General features: G+C 40.5%; 1 long non-coding RNA gene across 1 annotated transcript in view; it reads left to right on the forward strand.

The window, feature by feature from the left end:
* The window catches only part of LOC125631279 (uncharacterized), a 191,677-nt gene that overhangs the window by 47,299 nt on the left and 125,543 nt on the right, over positions 1 to 18,835 (forward strand). The window contains exon 3 of the long non-coding RNA XR_012667282.1: positions 16,037 to 16,239. This is a non-coding gene — a long non-coding RNA (uncharacterized LOC125631279). The remainder of the gene's footprint in view (positions 1 to 16,036; positions 16,240 to 18,835) is intronic.

Genomic DNA, 18,835 nt, shown 5'->3' on the forward strand with positions numbered 1-18,835 from the left:
TATTCTGCTGTGCTTTCTTGAACAAATTTCTCATTAGCTTCAATGGAACACATCTCTAATAAGGACAGCACCATTTGGCCTAATGTACTGTAGACCCAGGGAGAGTCCAGGTGCTTTTCTTGTCTGGGAATGTTTGACAATCTTTCACCTATATTATGTAAACTTCTAAAACAATTTGTGCGAGAGATGGACTAGAAAGCTCGCCTGTAAAACCAGAAAGCAAAATATATAGCTAGTCTGGGGGAAGAAAACCACGACCAGCAAAAAATTTTCTTTGGACTTCCTGAAAGGTGGATGGGTTCCTACAAGCACAAAACTAATACTCCTTGATCTTACTAAGCACTGGTCTACACTACAAACATACGTCAGTATAACGATGTCGCTTACACTGTTGTATTGACCTAAGCCCGGGCGTAGAGAGCACTGTGTTGACAGGAGGTCTTCTCCAGTCAACGTAGCTATCGCTTCTCGGGGAAGTGGAGTACCTACGCCAATGGGAGAGCTTCTTCACCAAGGACTGCAGTTCACCAGTGGAGCTGCGCTGCAGCGCTGTAAGGGTAGATGAGCCCTTACTCCCATGTAGCTATCCAATTGTTGCTTAAATATATTAATAACACTTGATTTCCCCACTTCAACTGGAAGTTGAGTTCACTGGTTTACCACTTGGTAAAATAGCACATCCTTACGTTCTTCTTATAAATGGTCTTTCTTTTTATGCCCCCTAGTTCTTACCTGTCAATAAACTTCAACTAGGTAACAAGATTTAATTATGTAATCCTTGAGGGAGGCCCCAAAATATGTCGCTGTAGGGCTTGCCAGAGTCACAGAATCACCGGGTTGCAGGTTTGTTGCAGCTACACCTCCTCCCATCCTCCTATGCCCCTCCCTCCTTTAGTGTGCCCCGGCTGCCTGCCCCACCTTCCATGACTCCCTGAGTCCATGGCTGCTGCAGAGCTGGCACAGAGCTGGCAGAGTTAGCTCTGGGACATCTGCAGTGGCTATCCGTTCCAGTGTTAATCTCTGCCCACCACCCCAAGCTGGTGCAAAGAGGCTGTAGCACAACCTTGACCCAAAGAGTTTTAAATAGCATACCTATAAATTCCTTCTCCGCTCAATTGCTCAGTTTTTACCCTCCTGATGCCACAGTTGCACCAAGTGTTCCATCACCAAAGAGCAGAGCTGTTCACCTTATGGTCAGCTTGATGTATGTATGTGACCTGAAGGACATATTCAGATTGTTCAGAATTTCATCTTTATTTTTTTAAAAGGTACATTGCTAGTTCTTGTTGTGCTGAAGAAAAAAGCTTCCAAATGTGAACTGAGTGCAGTAGAACCCCTATAGCATTAACTAATTGGGGATTGAGGAGTTCATAAAACTGAACATCTCAAAATGACAGTAGGCCCAGTGCATAAGTTGCAGTATGGTGCACTGCATCACTTTCCTCTTGTCTTTCAAACCACTACAAAGCCATTGCTGGTGCACTGAAGGCATCAGAACATGAAGTGATGTTAACTTGTTCTTCGTCTACATTAGTCTTGTGGATATTTTTGTATGTGTGTGGGGGGAAATGGTTTGTATAAATGTTTTTTTTTTTTGTTGGTAAGATTGGCGTTCATAAAACTGATGTTCTAATCTAATGTTTGCCTGAGTCTTCAGAGAGCCTGAGACAATGACTCAGGCAAATCAACTCCCCTGTTGATTTCCTTGTAGTGTCCACTCTAAGATCCAATGATATTTCACTATCAACTAGCTAGTTGAATGCTGATCATTTTAATGGCTAGAATCGAGGAGCAGGTGTGAGTGAAGCCCACAGGGAGGTGGGAGTTGCTGCAGGGAAGGAAGTGAAGAGGAAAGAACCCAGGAAACAGACAAGAAAGAGGCAGGGAAATGGAAATAGGAGGCAGGGAGGACTAAAATGCTTTGATTTAACTGAAGTTGTGGGGCTCAGTGTAGGGGAATTGGGTGGAAATGAATAGCCTGTGATCTACAGGAGGTCAGACAAGAGGCTCTAATGGTCCTTTCTGGCCTTAAACTCTGCAAAACTATGAAGGAAAAGAAGTAAACAGCAGAAGCAGTGGTGGCGATAAAGGGGAACATATTTTTCTCAGAGTGCTGCTGAATCTGACAAAAAGGTACTGAGTAAATAATACCTAAAAGTTTAATTGCTATATTATTCTCCCCTTGATCTGTCTGGAAATCTCCCAATGATATCAGCAGGCGATTGCTGTGGATTGAGGGGAGTATTGAGTCCTAATTTTTTTCCTCGGCCTACAAAAACCTAAATTAACATTGAATTCAGTCCTTAGCATCAAATTAGTTTGACACCCTACTATAGTGGCTTTTTAGGATTGACAAGACTTGAATTTCTCATGTCAAAAATAAATAAGAAAACATTTTTTAGTTTTATTTTACAAAAATATTTTTAGGTCATCTTTATTAAGCATATATTATAAGCAATAAAGGGCACAATCCGATTTTTTCCCCCTTGGCAGGTACCCTTTACCGATCTTCAGCATGGTAACTGTGACAGTTGTTTGAAAAAGAACCATATATTTGTTTACTTGGTATATGAGTCACCTTTTTCCAGTTTCTGCAAACATTCCTCTGAATGAAGGTTTGTAAAAATGTTTCGGGAAAGAGAAAGTGATGCCAGTACTTATGTGATTCTGTATTTGCATGTGAATGTGCACCAGGGTCAAATCCTGACTTTATTGCAGGCATGGAGAAACTCCCATTGACTTCAATAGGGTCAGGATTTCACCCAGAACTCTTCACCTGGAAATCAGGGAACTAAAACATCACCATGTAATGTAGGTGGCAAAGCACACAGCGAACCCAGCAAATTACAGAGAGTGAGTACTCCAAGAAACATGCTGATGACTAATTTCTAAGGCAACCTGTGGGCCGAAGTATATTTGCAGGGACCATTCGTGGAATAATTTCCAATAGCAGACAGTGTATCAAACTGTGTTCACGGATAACTCACAAACAGAAAAAATTAGTGGACTATATAGGTCAATGCAAATAATTCATTGAATCCAATCTGCCCTCAGCTTCTCTTTAAATGGAGTGGTGTGGCACTTACATACAGCCTCCTAACTTCCTTATTCTGTACTCTCTTCAGTTTAGCTCTTTCTTCCTTCAAACAGAATGAATAAATGTAGGCACTTTGGGTGAGTTGCATGATAAAGCCAATCAGAAACCAAGCCATGAAGGCTGAGGGATTTTCTTGGGGTTGACTGTAAACACAGGAAAAAAGGGTGTGTGTGTAAGACAGCAAGAGAGAGACAGATGGGGGGCTTGGGGGGGTGGAAGCAAGTAGAAAGCAAGAGAAGCAGTGGTGAGTGTGGTCCCAGGAAGAAGCTGAGAGTAAGAGCTTCTTCTAAGCACAGTACTCTCTGGAAAGGCAGACTTGGACTTCTGTTTGTTTCTACTGTGTTCAGGGAAACAGGACTTTGTGTGCATTCTTTGTAAGTAAATGGGATAGCACCAAAGAAATACTTGACTTGTATAGTTAATTTAGTCTTATAGTGGAAAGAACCCGGCAAGGCCCCAAATATTGGCTAACTGCTCAGGCCAAAGAAGCAAGGGGAGGGAATGGTAATAATTAATGTGTGTATGCAAACTTCATGGAGGGATTGTCTAGATTAAGGAAACTGGCCCTGTTGTAACTTCATTAATATAGTTACAGCAGTGCAAACTGCCAATGTAAGCACACTGCACTGGTGCAACAGGGGCTTGAGCTGGTAGAATTTACCTGTCACACTCGTGCAATTTTCCCTGATCTAGACAAGCTTGGAGGCTCCTGAGCAGTTGCTAGGGCAGATTTTCAAGAGTTCATCCCCACAACAGCTTGTTTTGGGCTCAGTCCTATAATGTGGTGAACACCCTGGCCCTGACCTAGCAAAGCCTTTGAGCAAGAGAGTAATTTTAAACATATGAGTAGCATTACAGACTTTAATGGGACTATTATATGTATTGCTGGATCAGGGTCAGAATGCCTAGCACCTTATGGGACCGAGCTCTTGAAAATCTGGCCAATATATTTCAGTACTTAAATGGGAGCTCTTGGGTAGTGAGCTTTTCTGAAAATCTAGTCCTCAAATATCAACCCTCTTAGCTATTTCAGTGATGATAATTTTAGCAGAAACTTTCAGCGTATGTTTTTATCCCAGTCCTAATTACATGAAATAAAGAACACATGGGCTTGTCTACTGATTGTAGTATTGTTGTTTATTTGTACTATGGTTGTACTTAGTACAGGAGCACTGGAATGGGGGGCAGGGGGCCATGTTCCCCCCACTTTTAAAAGGCTATGCCCTCCCACTTTTTATCGGCCGTAAGGGTGAGCGAGGGGGGCAGGGGGGATAAGAGCAAGCAGGGGGCAGGGCCTTGGGGGGAAGGGGCGGCACAGGGGGTGGAGCCACACCTCAGGTGCTGGTGGCCCCCCCACTGTTAGGAAGCTTTCTGCCATCCCTGAATTCGTAGCCCTACTCCTGGACCAGGACACCATTGTGCTAGGCACTGCATGGACATAATATAAAGATGGCCCTTGCCGAAAGAGTTTACAATCTAATTAATTAAAAACCTCAATATTTCAATGTAGATGATGCTGTCTCATAATTTCAAGTTTGTCCCACTATAGTGTTGCAGAATCCATGGACATTTATCGTTCAGGTTTAGATTGCCCCAGTGTACATAGGGCCTTGGTTTTTCTCACTAAATCAGTACTAAACCTATGCCCCACATGCTGTTAGGAACCTTATACTTGTTCCCTAGGCAAAATAAACTATGCCAACAAAAGGAATATAACTGTTTGTATGCACTAGGGCATTTGCTGGCACAGCTATGCCAGTTAGTGATGCGATTCCCTTCCTTTTTGGTCACACTCCTAACTGACATAGCTGTGCCAGGAAAACTTTTAAGTCTACATCAGGCCCGAAAGCAACATGTGAACTGTATGTGGTTGTTGGAGAGCCCACTTAATTTTTCAGAAGATTCTGGGCATTAACAAAAGCTGGTCAACAGTGGAATTTCATTTTCACAAAAAAATGTCAGTTTCAGTATTTGGTTTCCTTTTGATGTGGAACAAAACCAAGACCTTTCAGATTTTTTCAGAGAGAGGAACCGTACCCATCCCGGAATAGCGAATAACCTGAGTTGGAGCAGGGATTTGGACCTGGGTATCCCATGTGAGTACCCTAACTACTGGACAATTGAATAGTCTGGGGAATTGGTCTTTCTCATTTTGACCACAGATTCCATCCTGGACTTGAGGAGAAACCTTCCCAATGAAAGTTTTGTCGAAACTGATATATTTCCACAGAAAGGTTCGGTTTTGACAAATCAGCACATTCCAACAGGACAATGTTTTTTGTCAAACAAATTCCCGACTAGTTCTAGTGTTAATTTGAGTGTCCTGGCAAAATTCCATTTTGGGTAATTGGATTATGCTTACCCTTAAATTACTTCTGAAGGTCAGTTCTTATATCATGCCAAACTAATTTGCCCAGCCATACTTCTCCTTTTCAAAGAATTCCCAGTGATCAGTTTCACCCCAGAGGTCTGTGTTTGCATGGAGAAAAGCAATTCTCTTATAATTCTTTTAAGCAGCTTTTCTGCTTTGAATATAATGGGCCAGATTCTGATATCAGTTATGTGGGTGTAAATCTGGAGTAGCTCCATTGACTTCAGTGTGGAGAAATAGACCAGAGTCTGGCCCATTATGTCTTATTTGCCTCAAGAAAAACATGCAGAGGTGACACTCTCAAAGAGTTGCTGGTAAGCAATCTTCCTTTATCATACGTTAAGGACCTGAAAGCTGAATACAGCTTGTACCAGAATCTTTCATTTCACAAACAGTATGTATCATCTTACACCATGGAAAAACATCAATTACTATCAGATAAAGGGATACTGATTAGTTACTTTAAAAAGAATATATTGAAAGCAAGAGTGGAAGATTGCATTTGGTTCAGCTACAGTTATTTAGATACCTAATATGCAAAAGTCATGGAGCAACTTTTATGGTGGATTGACATTCAAAATAAGGAATCTGATTATTACTGTAGTAAAATAGCAAACATAACTGGGCAGTTTGACCAGCTTTCATTCTTTCTGCATTTTAAAAACACTTCCTTATAACATTATAGATGTATTGTCTCACTCTAGAACATCCTTTTGATCTGAGGTATCTACTTTCCAGTTTGTGGACCTAATGAATGGTAGATGTCTCCATGACCTGGTAATCTCATTGGTCCATCAGAATACGGATCATGCAGACATTTTTGCATAACCAAAACTGTTATCTTTAATATATTCTAGGCTCTTCCTTCAGTCAGTGGCAGGGCAAGAAGTGCTGTCTTTGCTGCAGCAGTGGGTTATCAGAATGTTGAAAAGGAAAAATCTGTCTAGCACATGCTTATTTTGCTTTCGTCTGGAATCACATTATGCCTCTCTAATGTGCAGAAGTTTTATGGCCTTTACCAAGTGGTAATATTTTGTTTACCAGAATTTTTAAAAAAGCTTAAATTACTGGGAGTGTGGCGTTCCGTCTCAGTACACTGTCATGTAACAACCTGAAATCATTAACATAGTCCCAATTTGGCATCTCTAAAATATATTTATTTTTGGAGTCCCTTTTGCATAGAATATGAGTGGGTCTGATTCTCCTTTTGCTTATATTGTTTTCACACAGTGTAATTCCATTGGCTTCAGTGGTGTTGTTCCTGACTTCTGCCTGTGTGAGAGGAGTACTGGGGTCAGTATCTTTATAACTTGCCCATCTTGTTATAGGATTTGCATATATAACTGAACAGATCACTGCCCTTCATCATAAAAATAAGTGCCAGCTTGTTTTGATCATTCAATCCAGCTAACTAGACACATTTCAAACAACACTGGTGTGTACACTACTGATTCAATATTTTAAAACAGCCACAGAAATTAAATTTAAGGGATCTGAGGCCCCACAATGTTGCTAAGTAAATATCCAGCGATGATAATATGTTGGATACATGAGTGCCACTGCTAACTTAATTCCATTTCAGGATACCAAGAATCACAAACACCTCTTCCCCACTTTAATTGCTGTGTTTCATTTGTTTGCTCATGTAATGCAATACTTTGGACTAGAATAGAGACTGAAAGGTCTCAAATAGTTTATTTCCTGGAACAAGCCCAGAAATGCAGGAGAGGCCCAAACATGTCGAATATTGATCATAAACAGCAGCTAGCCTTGTGCTTTTTTAAATAAAAATTTGCTGACTTTTAAATTGATTATTATGACGCCCTTTTGAATTCCTTCTGTAGTACGAATTCTTTAGTTTGCATAAGGAAATATTTAATGGCAGCAGGCTGCTTACTTTGGATAATGATCCACTTTTAGCATTTTAAATGAGACATTGGCTGAATAATCAGGAGATTAGTTACAATTCTGAATCATATGCTACTGTGTCTGCCAGTTGTTAGCCAGACACTAGAGCAGACATGTCCATTGGTGACTGAACGTGAAAGGGCTCTCTCTTTTTGTCTGTCTTCCCCATGCATATTAACAAAGTAAGCACATGAGCCAGGAACTCTTTATTCTTAGGCAGCAACTCTACCAGGTGAGCCATGATAAGCTTGTCTCTTCCGGAAACTATTACAAAATGACAGGATATTGAACCTGTCGAAGTTGGGTGAACTTGTGAATACTGAAGTCCTCTATCAATGTACTCTAGACTTCTTGCCCCATAATGGACTGTTCATTTCCACCTATCCAGATCAGACCATGCTGTGTGTATATAAGTAGCTTTGTATTTTTCCTGAACAAATAAATGTATATCTTAATTTTCGTGTAGTCACCTCTTGGGATGCCATTTTGTGTCCTCAGTACTAAATAGTTTCTAAATCAGGAAATTCTTCAGTTGAAATTCCTGGGGAAATTTTAAGTAAGCAAAACATAATTACCTGCGGTAGAATTTGGCCAGGCCCCTGAAAAAGATGCATTGTATAACCAAAACGTTATTCTTGCATCTCATCCAAGTGGTAGCAGCGTGTCCTCCAGCACAGTACTCGCAGTGAGACAGTGGTATAACTTTACTCTGACCCCATTTGTTCAAATCCTTTCCCTGGTGGCTTCCTTTCTTCTTTTTTTCTGCTTGCCCTAGTGACTGTTGCATCCCTTTCATTTCCTTGGTGGTTCACTTTAATCCTGGGGGTTATTGTTGAACAAAAACAATGGAGAATATGCTGCAGAGAGCAACCCAGCATTATTCTCTAGCTCCAGTGAGAGGGTCCTATGATTTTGCAGGATAAAGATCTGAGTTCTGTCTTACTGCTGCCCTGATGTACCAAGTGGCAGTGGTGTGCGCATAATGGCAATAGCAGAGTTCTCTAGGTGGCAATTAATTCCTTGTGTGTGTTGACATTCTCCGAGATATGTCATTTTTTGACATTGGACACATATGACCAACTGGGTAGAACAGTGGGCCTATGGGCCATAGACTATGTCTAGGGGGTCCGCGAAAGGTTGTCATTACCATAGAACAGTGGTTTTCAATCTGTGGTCCATGGACCCCTGGGAGTCCACAGACTATGTCTAAGATTTCCAAAGGGGTCCACGCCTCCATTTGAAATTTTTTAGGGGTCCGCAAATGAAAAATGTTGAAAACCACTGGGGTAGAATATATGCCGTATGAGCAGCAAATATGGATTGTGCTTAGAACTGCTGAGAGTTTGCACAGTTTGTTTCTTTTGGAAAAGGGCACTAAAAATGCACATGTGAACCTGGTAAATTAATGAGTGTGTTTGTACCAAGTTTCTCTCAACTTGAACGTGTGTCTAGTTGTTCAAAAATATCTTGTATGCTTTGTGCCCAGAATCTATCATCATAATTAATTAAGTGCACAGGCTAACCTCACTGCCCAGCCACTTGTGACAATTTAGCTCATTGTGATTATAATGTTAAAAAATGTGTTTGCCTGCTATGGCCTAATTTGCCTTTTTCTTTTTATGCTGATAATGTAGCTGCACCCATCCTATGAACATAGTGTAAAAAGTTTCTATTCTTTTGGCTTCTGTTATGGACAAACTGTCAGTGTCTTTGCAGCTTAAAACAGCAAGTAAAATTAAAACATTGATGCCATCCTTGGCTAGATTTGTGACCTAGAGATTTATTTTTTGAAAATGTGCCTGTACTAATGTCATTCGGCAGCATGAACACTTAAGCAAGATATGCTTTTTAGGTTGAACATAATTTATTATATGAATTACAAAACATGTCTTCCTCTCACCCTTATGCACACTGCCTAGAACAGGGACTTTGGGATGATCTGAATCCTTTAATTCTGCAAACCCAGCCACCCACACTGCAAGGAAGGTCTGGTCATGGGAGGTGCTCTGAACCCTCAAGAGATGCTCAGGATCTTGTAGGACTGAGCCGTGAATGAGGATAAATAAAAACTAGGACTGGGGTTAATTTTAAAGGTCTATTTTTCAGGGTTAGGCTACATTTTTAAAGGCATATTGTTCTACTCCATATTATTTAGGCCAGAAATATGGAAGTTCACAACATAATAAGCACTTCTCAGCAGGAGTAAAATGTATAATGCATTAAACATGTAATTAATTGGCATTATTAAGAGGACTGAGTTTTTTGTGCTTAAGGCAGAAGAGATTCCAGGTCTGGGTACAAGTCTCTGCTCTGTCACAGACTTCCTATGGGGCGATGGATTCTTCCTAAAAGTAGGGAGGCCATAAGGCCCTGCTCCTTCATGGCCCTGCCCCTGCCTGCCCTCTTCCCCCCCAAGGCCCTGCCCCCGGCCAAGCCAAAAGCCAGAGCTGGGCCGGGAACCCTGGGACCCTCCACCTGTCTAGGGTAGGGGAGGCCAGGAGCAGCCCCTAGCCATTGTCCCTGCCCCCCCGACTCCCTGCCAGGGGCAGGTGGAGGGTCCACAGCTCCCCACAGTTGCCCATGTGTCTATTACCCTGACCCTGCTCTGGCTTCCGGCCTGGCCTGAGGGTGGGGCCTTGGGGGCCAAAGACCTGCAGCTGGGCAATGGTAAGAGCCACACAGGCAACATTGGGGAGCTGCAGACCTTCCACCTGCACCCAGGAGGCGAGGATATGAGCCAGGGGCTGCTCTCAGGCTCCTCCACCCGGGGCCAAGTAGGGGGTCCATGGCTCCCCACAGCTTCCAGGGGTCTCTGGGCAGCTCTTACTTGGGCCAGGCTCCAGCTTCCAGCCTAGCCGGGTGGGGTGTGGCTTTGGGGGCTGAAGAGGAGGGGCAGGGTGCTGGGTCTGTGGCGAAAAGCGGATGGGTCAGGCCTGTCCACTTTCAAAAGTGCCCCTTGCCCCTTTCCTCTCTCCCCACCCTCGTTCTGGCACCCCTGCTTCCTATGTGACTCAATTGCTTTGTGCCTCAGTTCCACGCCAGTAAACTGATAGTGATAGTTGTACTTCTTTTCTGTTAGTCTGTCTTTCCACTCTGTCTGTCTTGTTTATTTATATTGTAAATTCTTTGGAGCAGAAACTGTCTCTTAACATGATGGGTAAAGCCCCTAGTACAATGAAGCCCTGATCTTGGTTGACGCCTGTAGGCGCTGCTATAATACGAAGAACAACAATGATTGAGTCTAGGTGAAGTAGCGATTTTTCTGAAAGTTTATCTAATCTGTCTAAACTACCCAGTCATCATAGCTATTTATATCCAGTCATATCTGAATAGCTGGTGACATTATTTGCAGAAGTGTGTGTCAACTAGATTCCAAGCTGATATACAGAGGGAAGAAGCTAACACTTTTGTTTAAATATTAGCACTCAGTTTATGATTCATAACCATTATTAAATCAAAGTTGACACTAGTTTATTGTCTCTTTGGCCATGACTGCACTAGGAAACAGTACCCTTTTTGACACTCATTGTCAGGGACAGTTGCCTCATGGCTCCAGTCACTGTTGAAAATGATTGTTGCACTTGGAGAAAGGGCCAGGTGAGTTCAAATCTGATTGTAAGCGAGCATGGTCAAACCCTAGTTCTAAGAGAGGTCGGCAACACTATTATACAATACAACAGAGGGTGAACATGGTTGGTCCTGTCTGCACAAATGGAACAACGCTCTAACATCAGTTTTAGGTGGGCCTGGGATAGGTAGCCAGACACTAAGATAGGTAGAAGGAAAAGCTGGCATCAAACACAGCAACTTTTAATTATAGTCACAGACTTCCATTTGTATTAGCCTTTCATGGTAACGTCATAAATAACATCACTTTTCACCAAGATGGCACAGTTGCCTTCAGTTGGTGCCTCCAGCTCTAAACTCAGAAATGCCGGCTATAATTAAAAGTGTAACAATACCTGTCACAGTTTTTTCACTGAGCTGCTTACTCCATACAATTTTGTCCTGCTGGGCTGAGCTAAACTGGCACAATTGTCCTTCAAATGCCCTTTGGATAGCGTGATCTAAGATGGGAAATTAACAGGGAGCTAAATGTATTCTCCAGTACCCAGGCCTAAAAAGGAGAGAATGTTGCAAAGGAAGCAGGAAGTCTGAAAAAGTCTTGATTAAATTTCCATATATGTTTGTTCTGAAGATACAGCAAGTACCAATATGAAAAAGCTATTAAAATACTCCTGCCTTCTCCCTTTTTTCTGGAATGTTGCTGATTACAACTCCTTCCACTGAAGTTTTTCCCCCTTTGAATGCTATAATTCTGAACTGTTATAAAAGCACATATTTAATAATAATGCCAGGCAGAAAAACCCAGAATCTAAAAGCTAGTATATGGAGGGCCAGAGATTCTGTTGAAATAAAGTTGTTAATGGAATTAGAATCACAATGACACACTGTGTATGGTTTCCGTTTATTGCACCCTGATGACTTCTGAAGGAAATGGGCCAGACTCCTGTGAATTCTTGCAAATGGTGAGGAAATATATTTATTTATCCTGAAGCCCAGCTCCACTTAAATCTGCTTTAAAAGCTCATTTTTTATCTTGTGCATTAAAATAATATTTTCAAAGGCATTTGGAATCTGTTTCATCAATCAAATTACTGAGAGGTGATGATTAAGTTGTGCTACATCAGATCAGGAGCAAATTTTAACCCAGTGAACATCTTCCACAGCAAATACGAGGTCTTGGGTCACTGAATAGTCTTAACATCTCCATACTGTCCTTCATTGCAGGCACTTGCCTAGTCAATGACAGTGCATTAGACAAGTATGGAAGGTGACAAGCATTTTTTTTCTTTTTAGTTTAAGTGAATTTTATGCTGGCGCAAGGAGCTGGCCTGACAGCAGGGTTAGGTACACCATTGCTATTGGCAGTGCACTGCTCTACCTCCACTTGGCTAGAAGGGACACCTGTAAGGCCTCGTGTACACTGGGAAATTGACCAGCACAGCTATAGCAGAATAAGCTATTTCACTGTAGCTATTCTAGAATAGTTTCCAGTGTGGATCCTTTTTATTCTGGAGTAAAAATGATTTTATTCTAGAATATTTACTGCACTGTGTGAGTTTATTCTACTATAGTCATGCTAGTCAGTCTAGCTGTGTAGACAAGGCCTAAGGATAATAGGAGGATAGGTCAATTTTCATGTCTTTTTCATCCCTGGGGTTCCATGATGAGATTACCTAACAAGAATGCTAATTTTGATTCTATGGTAGGGATAACTTTCCATTAGGAACTGGACTGAGAAGACCTCCTCATGTTATGTAAGTCACTAAACAGGTACCAGATTCAAAACTCTGTTCCTAATGAGACAGATTTTCCAAAGACATCATCACTCTCAACTGGGACCAGATTTTCAGAAAAAGCTGAGCTTATGTTTGGCTCAAATGAGATGGCCAGAGATCAGTACCCAACATCTCCCCTTATTCTCAATGGAGCTAATGTACGCTGAGCTCTTCCCCAAATGAGACCTAAAAGTACTGTTAGGTATTTTTGCATCAAATTAAATCTGCTCAATTACACTTCTAAGTAGGTATTTAGTACAGCTGGTCAAAAAATAGAATTTCCATTCTGTGGGAAATTATGACGTGAAATTTGTTTTTGTATTTAATCTGAATGAAAAGTCAAATTTCATGCAGAATGGAAATTCTGAAACCATTATATTGTTTTGTTTTTGATGTCAAAATATATTATCAAATACAATACACAAATGATCGAACTATTAAATTTAATATTATATTTAATATAATTTAAGACAAAATGATAAAGTAGAAATGAAATCTCACCTTATCAGAACAAAATGAGAAAGTTGAAATGATTCATTTTGATACTTTCCTGTCTAAAATTTTGTCTAAATTGACACCTTCCCATGAAACATTTAAATTTGAATGAAACTGTATTTTTGGACAGAAAACTGTTCCAGTGAGACCTTTTTGACCAACTCCAGTATCCAGATGCTTAAATCAGCCTCAGTGTGTGAAACATTTAAAGTGGCTTATGGATTTAGGTGCTGATTATTTGGTGCCCAATTTTGAAAACAGGACCTCAGTTACAACCAACATGGACTAAATGTGAAGAGATGAAAGGATTCCGCAACAGCTCATTATTATCTGCTGAACCATCTATCCTGCAAATCAGATAATTGGTTTGGTAGGAGAAAATCGCTACTCTTCCACATTAAGAAATACCAGCTGCAAATGAATCATTATGATAGATATCTGTTGTCAATTCTATCCTCAAATCATGTGAATTCCAGGTAGAATTCCAGCCTGAAACAAAACTCCAGATCCAAGCAACTTAAACATTTGAGAATGTTCAGATTCAGAGGTGGCTCTGAATTTTTGTTGCCTGGATCCTTCTTTGATTCTAGAGCATCTCCAAAGGCTGGGGCTGGGTTAATTGAGCATCTCTGGTTGTAGAAACTCTAATGCATGTTAAACTAGAATTCAGACCAGCATAGACAAGGTTCAAGAGCTTAGAGGGGCCCCACTCTCCTGAATGCAGTGCCACTTCCCTTTTCCAAAGACCCAATATGTGACACCTATTTATGGTTGTCATAAAAATAAAGGGAAGGGTAACCACCTTTCCCTATACAGTGCTATAAAATCCCTCCTGACCAGAGGCAAAACGCTTTCACCTGTAAAGGGTTAAGAAGCTAAGATAACCTCGCTGGCACCTGACCAAAATGACCAATGAGGAGACAAGATACTTTCAAACTTGGAGGTGGGGAAACAAAGGATCTGGCTGTCTGTGTGATGCTTTTGCTGGGAACAAATCAGGAATGCAGTCTCAGAACTTCTGTTAGTTAGTAAGTAATCTAGCTAGAAATGCGTTAGATTTCCTTTTGTTTAATGGCTGGTAAAATAAGCTGTGCTAAATGGAATGTATATTCCTGCTTTTGTGTTTTTTTGTAACTTAAGGTTTTGCCTACAGGGATTCTCTGTGTTTTGAATCTGATTACCCTGTAAGGTATTTACCATTCTGATTTTACAGAGGTGATTCTTTTACCTTTTCTTTAATTAAAATTCTTCTTTTAAGAACCTGATTGCTTTTTCATTGTTCTTAAGATCCAAGGGTTTGGGTCTGTGTTCACCTGTACAAATTGGTGAGGATTTTTATCAAGCCTTCCCCAGGAAAGGGGGTGTAGGGCTTGAGGGGATATTTTGGGGAAAGACATCTCCAAGTGGTCTCTTTCCCTGTTCTTTGTTTAAACCGCTTGGTGGTGGCAGCATACTGTTCAAGGACAAGGCAAAGTTTGTACCTTGGGGAAGTTTTTAACCTAGGCTGGTAAAAATAAGCTTAGGGGGTCTTTCATGCAGGTCCCCACATGTGTACCCTAGAGTTCAGAGTGGGGAAGGAACCTTGACAATGGTCAAGAGAAAAGGGGGTTGTGGAATTTCTGGTGCGTGTTTCAGAAAGAAAGAAAGAAAGGTACTGGGAGGGCAAAGGGATGTATGAATGAGGTGGAAGATTGAGAGACAAAGACTGTGAAAGAAAAGAGGAGGAGAGAGACTTCAGGGGTTGGATAAGCAGCCGTACTTCTCATGATTTATTTGATCCAAATGTCAGAAATCAGTTTGGTTCGTCTCCCACTAGTTTTTGACCTGAATTGGTAATTCTTCTAGCAGTATTTCTTCTAGAAATAGTGTAATAATTTAGCCAATACCTGTGAATTTTTTCTGAAACTTTTGTTTAAATGCCACTATAACCAACAAAAAGTACATTTACCATGAGCCTATGGCTTCCTAAATCCCATAATTTTGGCTTCATTCTTAACATGCACACAGATAATGATTTTGTTGTTCTTACATTGACTTACTTTTCATGCTTTTATGCATTTTGAAGGCAGGGAGGGCTATATACTCATGCTTCTCAATCTCAACCTCTTCACATGTCAATGTCAAAAATTAAAATGTACGAAAATTGAATCAAAACCTCCTGCAGAATCTTCAGAGCTGTAATGGACTTATAAACACAACCATCCCTGGTAAATAATGTAATTTAAAATGTTGGTATCGAATAATGTGTATTTTAGGTCGAAAGTGTTTTATGACTGAAGGCGTTACAACTTTCATTTTAATCCTAAATGAATGACTGTCAAAAACAGACTTGGAATGGAGCCAAGAACTTATCAATTTTTCAAAACACCATTTACAAGGCATATTTTTGTTTGGTCACACGTCCCTAGATATTATGCAGGCTGTGCACTGACTTGTGATTGAAAGATCTTTGGTGTACAAGGTGGTGGGTTTTGTTTCTTCAAGCTTTTCCTTTGCTGCCATTTAAGATGGAAATGGTCCCTTTCCCCATTCATTTTAATTGTCTGCTATGAATTCAGAGGTTTTATGTTGGTACATTTGGCATAATTCCATTTTATCCTTCCTCGCCATGCTGGAAGTGGGCTCCCGATCAGAGACACTGAAAAGGACATGCATTTAGTATCAGTCTTTTGAAAATGGGCATATTCCCAGAAGCATACAGCTGCTTCTTGATATTGTTTAACAAATTCAAAATAGCTGAATTTGTCATAGGTAAAATCTTTCTGTGTCTAATAATAACGGGCGAGAAAAAAATCTCTGTTGCTTTACTTTTATGTTTTACAGACATCAGGATGCATAACAGCTGTGAAGTCCAGAGGATGAAAACTTTGATTTTGAAGCATGCACAACTTCGCCTAATTGCCTCTAATCCTCATCAGGAGTAGTTAGCACTGTAGAAAGAAGAAGATCTTTCCGTCTTTTTGAGCTTCCATCTGAAATCTCCCCAGTCATCTAAGGAGCCTGGCAGAGTCTTCTGCTATTCACCGGTAACCCAAATTCCTTCTCTTCACAATTCATAAACTAAAATCTAAAGAACATTTTGTAGTCTAGTGATGTCACATGATCTCTATTGCCTGCTAAATACATGTTCTGGATCCATGCAGAAGCACTTTATTTTAAAAGGCAATCCTTAGATTCAGTATCTCCAATTTGGTTACACCCACCAGCATAAAACAATGCTTTGTGTTGTGACATGATGTTGATACTCTCCACAGTGACTCTAGAGATGAATGGCTTTTATAGTATGATGATATCACAGTTCCTTCATATATTTTGTTCCAATGGTATAATATTAAAGCACTCACATGGCCTTTCATAGGCAACTTGCTTTTTTAACCTCCTGAGGATTAAGCTGGCTGTGTTGTCTGTAGTGAGGTCCAGTGTTTAGAACAGGCGATTCAGAGTCTGGATACCTGGATTCTGTTTTTTCCTCTTCCACAGACTTTCTGTGTGAACTTGAGCAAATCACTTATTGTCTACATCCCTCAATTTATCAAAAGGATGAAAGGGATTCAGCGGCACTTGCTTACCTCATAGGGATGTTAAGAGGCTTAATTAATTGTTTCCAAAGCACATTACACAGTGCTTCTGATCCAAAAATCTCACAGCAAAGCATCAGTCCTCCCGTGACACAAATTACAGAGCAGCAGGGCAATCTCCAAACTCCCTGCTATATACTAGAAAAATAAAATGCTGACCTGAAGGCACTTTTGAGGAAACAGGGAAAGTGATTCAACTGTGGACATTTATGGTCTGAGCACCTGCAGCCCTCATTAATTTCAGTGCGAGCAGTGAGGGGTAAGTGCCTCTGAAAGCTAAGCCAATAAAGAATAGACCTTACAGCTTTTTGCTACCTCTTGTGTCATTCAGAACTTTGGCCCACCTCCCCTTGTGCATCCAGGTCAACAGGTACAAGATGATCACTACATGTCCTGCCTGATCTTGCTGTGAGGCTTGCAAGAGCAGAAAATTTCCTTGCACCCTCCCCACTTCTACTGTGCACCCACATAAAAGCCCGGCGGAATATGGCCCTTATTAAGGATCTTCCCTTTTAGTACTAAAGAACTTGGCTATGGGAAAGCAAAGCTCTTCCATTGTTAGTAAAACAACACCTATCTTTCCACATCAGCCACCAAAAACTGCAGGAGCTGGAGTCCTTGCTCCTTTTTTTAATCTTGTGAAATTTGGTTGGCTGATGGAATTTGTGGCACTTAAAGAAGAAAAAACCCCTTAGTGATCTGAACAAAACCACTGAATGTATTGGCTGACAGCCTTGGGGGTTGATTAACCAGACTGTTAACTTCATTTGAAATGGCTGATGTTCTTCTAGTATTTTTTTTCTTCAGTATCCATAGCTAATTACAATACTGAATCAAAGGCTATTCCCACCAACATATAGATTAGTTTGGAGAGATGTTTTGCTTTTAGTAGTCATAACAAACTGGCATTGCTGTTTACTTTAAAGCACTGGTATGTTCAAAGCAACACATAGTTAAAGTGATAAACCAGTATCCTCACACTTTTTTTTTATCTGAAAAAGGAATTCAAGGGTGCAATTTTTAATGACTTAATTTATATATACAGCATATTTTCTTATCTTCCAAACAGATGACTGGTATGGCACCATTCACAGTAATTTGACAGGTGGGCGTTTTATATTGTGTAATGGATCTGTAGTGTGAACAACCTGTGTCAAACAACATATGTAGTATCATTATTTAGGGGACTGATCCTATAAGACAGTGGCTCTCAACCTTTTCAAACTTCTGTACCCCTTTCAGGAGTTTGATTTGTCTTGCATACCCCAAGTTTCACCTCACTTAAAAACTAGTTGCTTACAAAATCAGACCTAAAAATACAAATGTATTACAGCACACTTTTACTGAAAAATTGCGGACTTTCTCTTTTTTACCATATAATTATAAGATACATCAATTGGAATATAAATACTATAGTGACATTTCAGTATACAGAGCAGTGCAAAAAAGTCATTGTTTGTATGAAATTTTAGTTTGTACTGACTCTGCTAGTGCTTTTTACATAGCCTGTTTAAAACTAGGCAAATATCTAGATGAGCTGATGTAACCCCTGGAAGACCTCTGCGTACCCCCAGAGGAACACATACCCCCAGTTGAGAACCACTACTTTAAGGGGCTGTATTTGCCTGGTAAATTGCTGAGTGCCCTCAATTCCCAGTGAAGTCAGAAACCACAATGATGGTAAAAACTGCTATATAAACGATAGCAATAGCGAGTGTGCACTACAGTACATATTGCAGGGGCCTATAATAAATATTGTGATACTTTACCTATGGTGAATTCGATGCTACATGTGTAAGATACTTTTCCTGCAAAGACTGATGTATTTGCTGATTTTTGTTCATGTGAGTAGTCCACCTGGGTCTGATTTTCATTGCTGTAGGGGGGCCTTAATGTAAATGACTATCAGACCTATTGACTTCTGTAGGGTTACCAACATTTTATTTCAAAAATAAGGGACTGTTTCCTTAGCACCCCAGCCCCACGCCTCCTTTTGATATTATTATTATTAATTATTATCATCCTCAATAAATAAATAAATAAA

This window comes from Caretta caretta, chromosome 2 (genome assembly GCF_965140235.1).
Source record: "Caretta caretta isolate rCarCar2 chromosome 2, rCarCar1.hap1, whole genome shotgun sequence".
NCBI classification, from domain to species: domain Eukaryota; kingdom Metazoa; phylum Chordata; order Testudines; family Cheloniidae; genus Caretta; species Caretta caretta.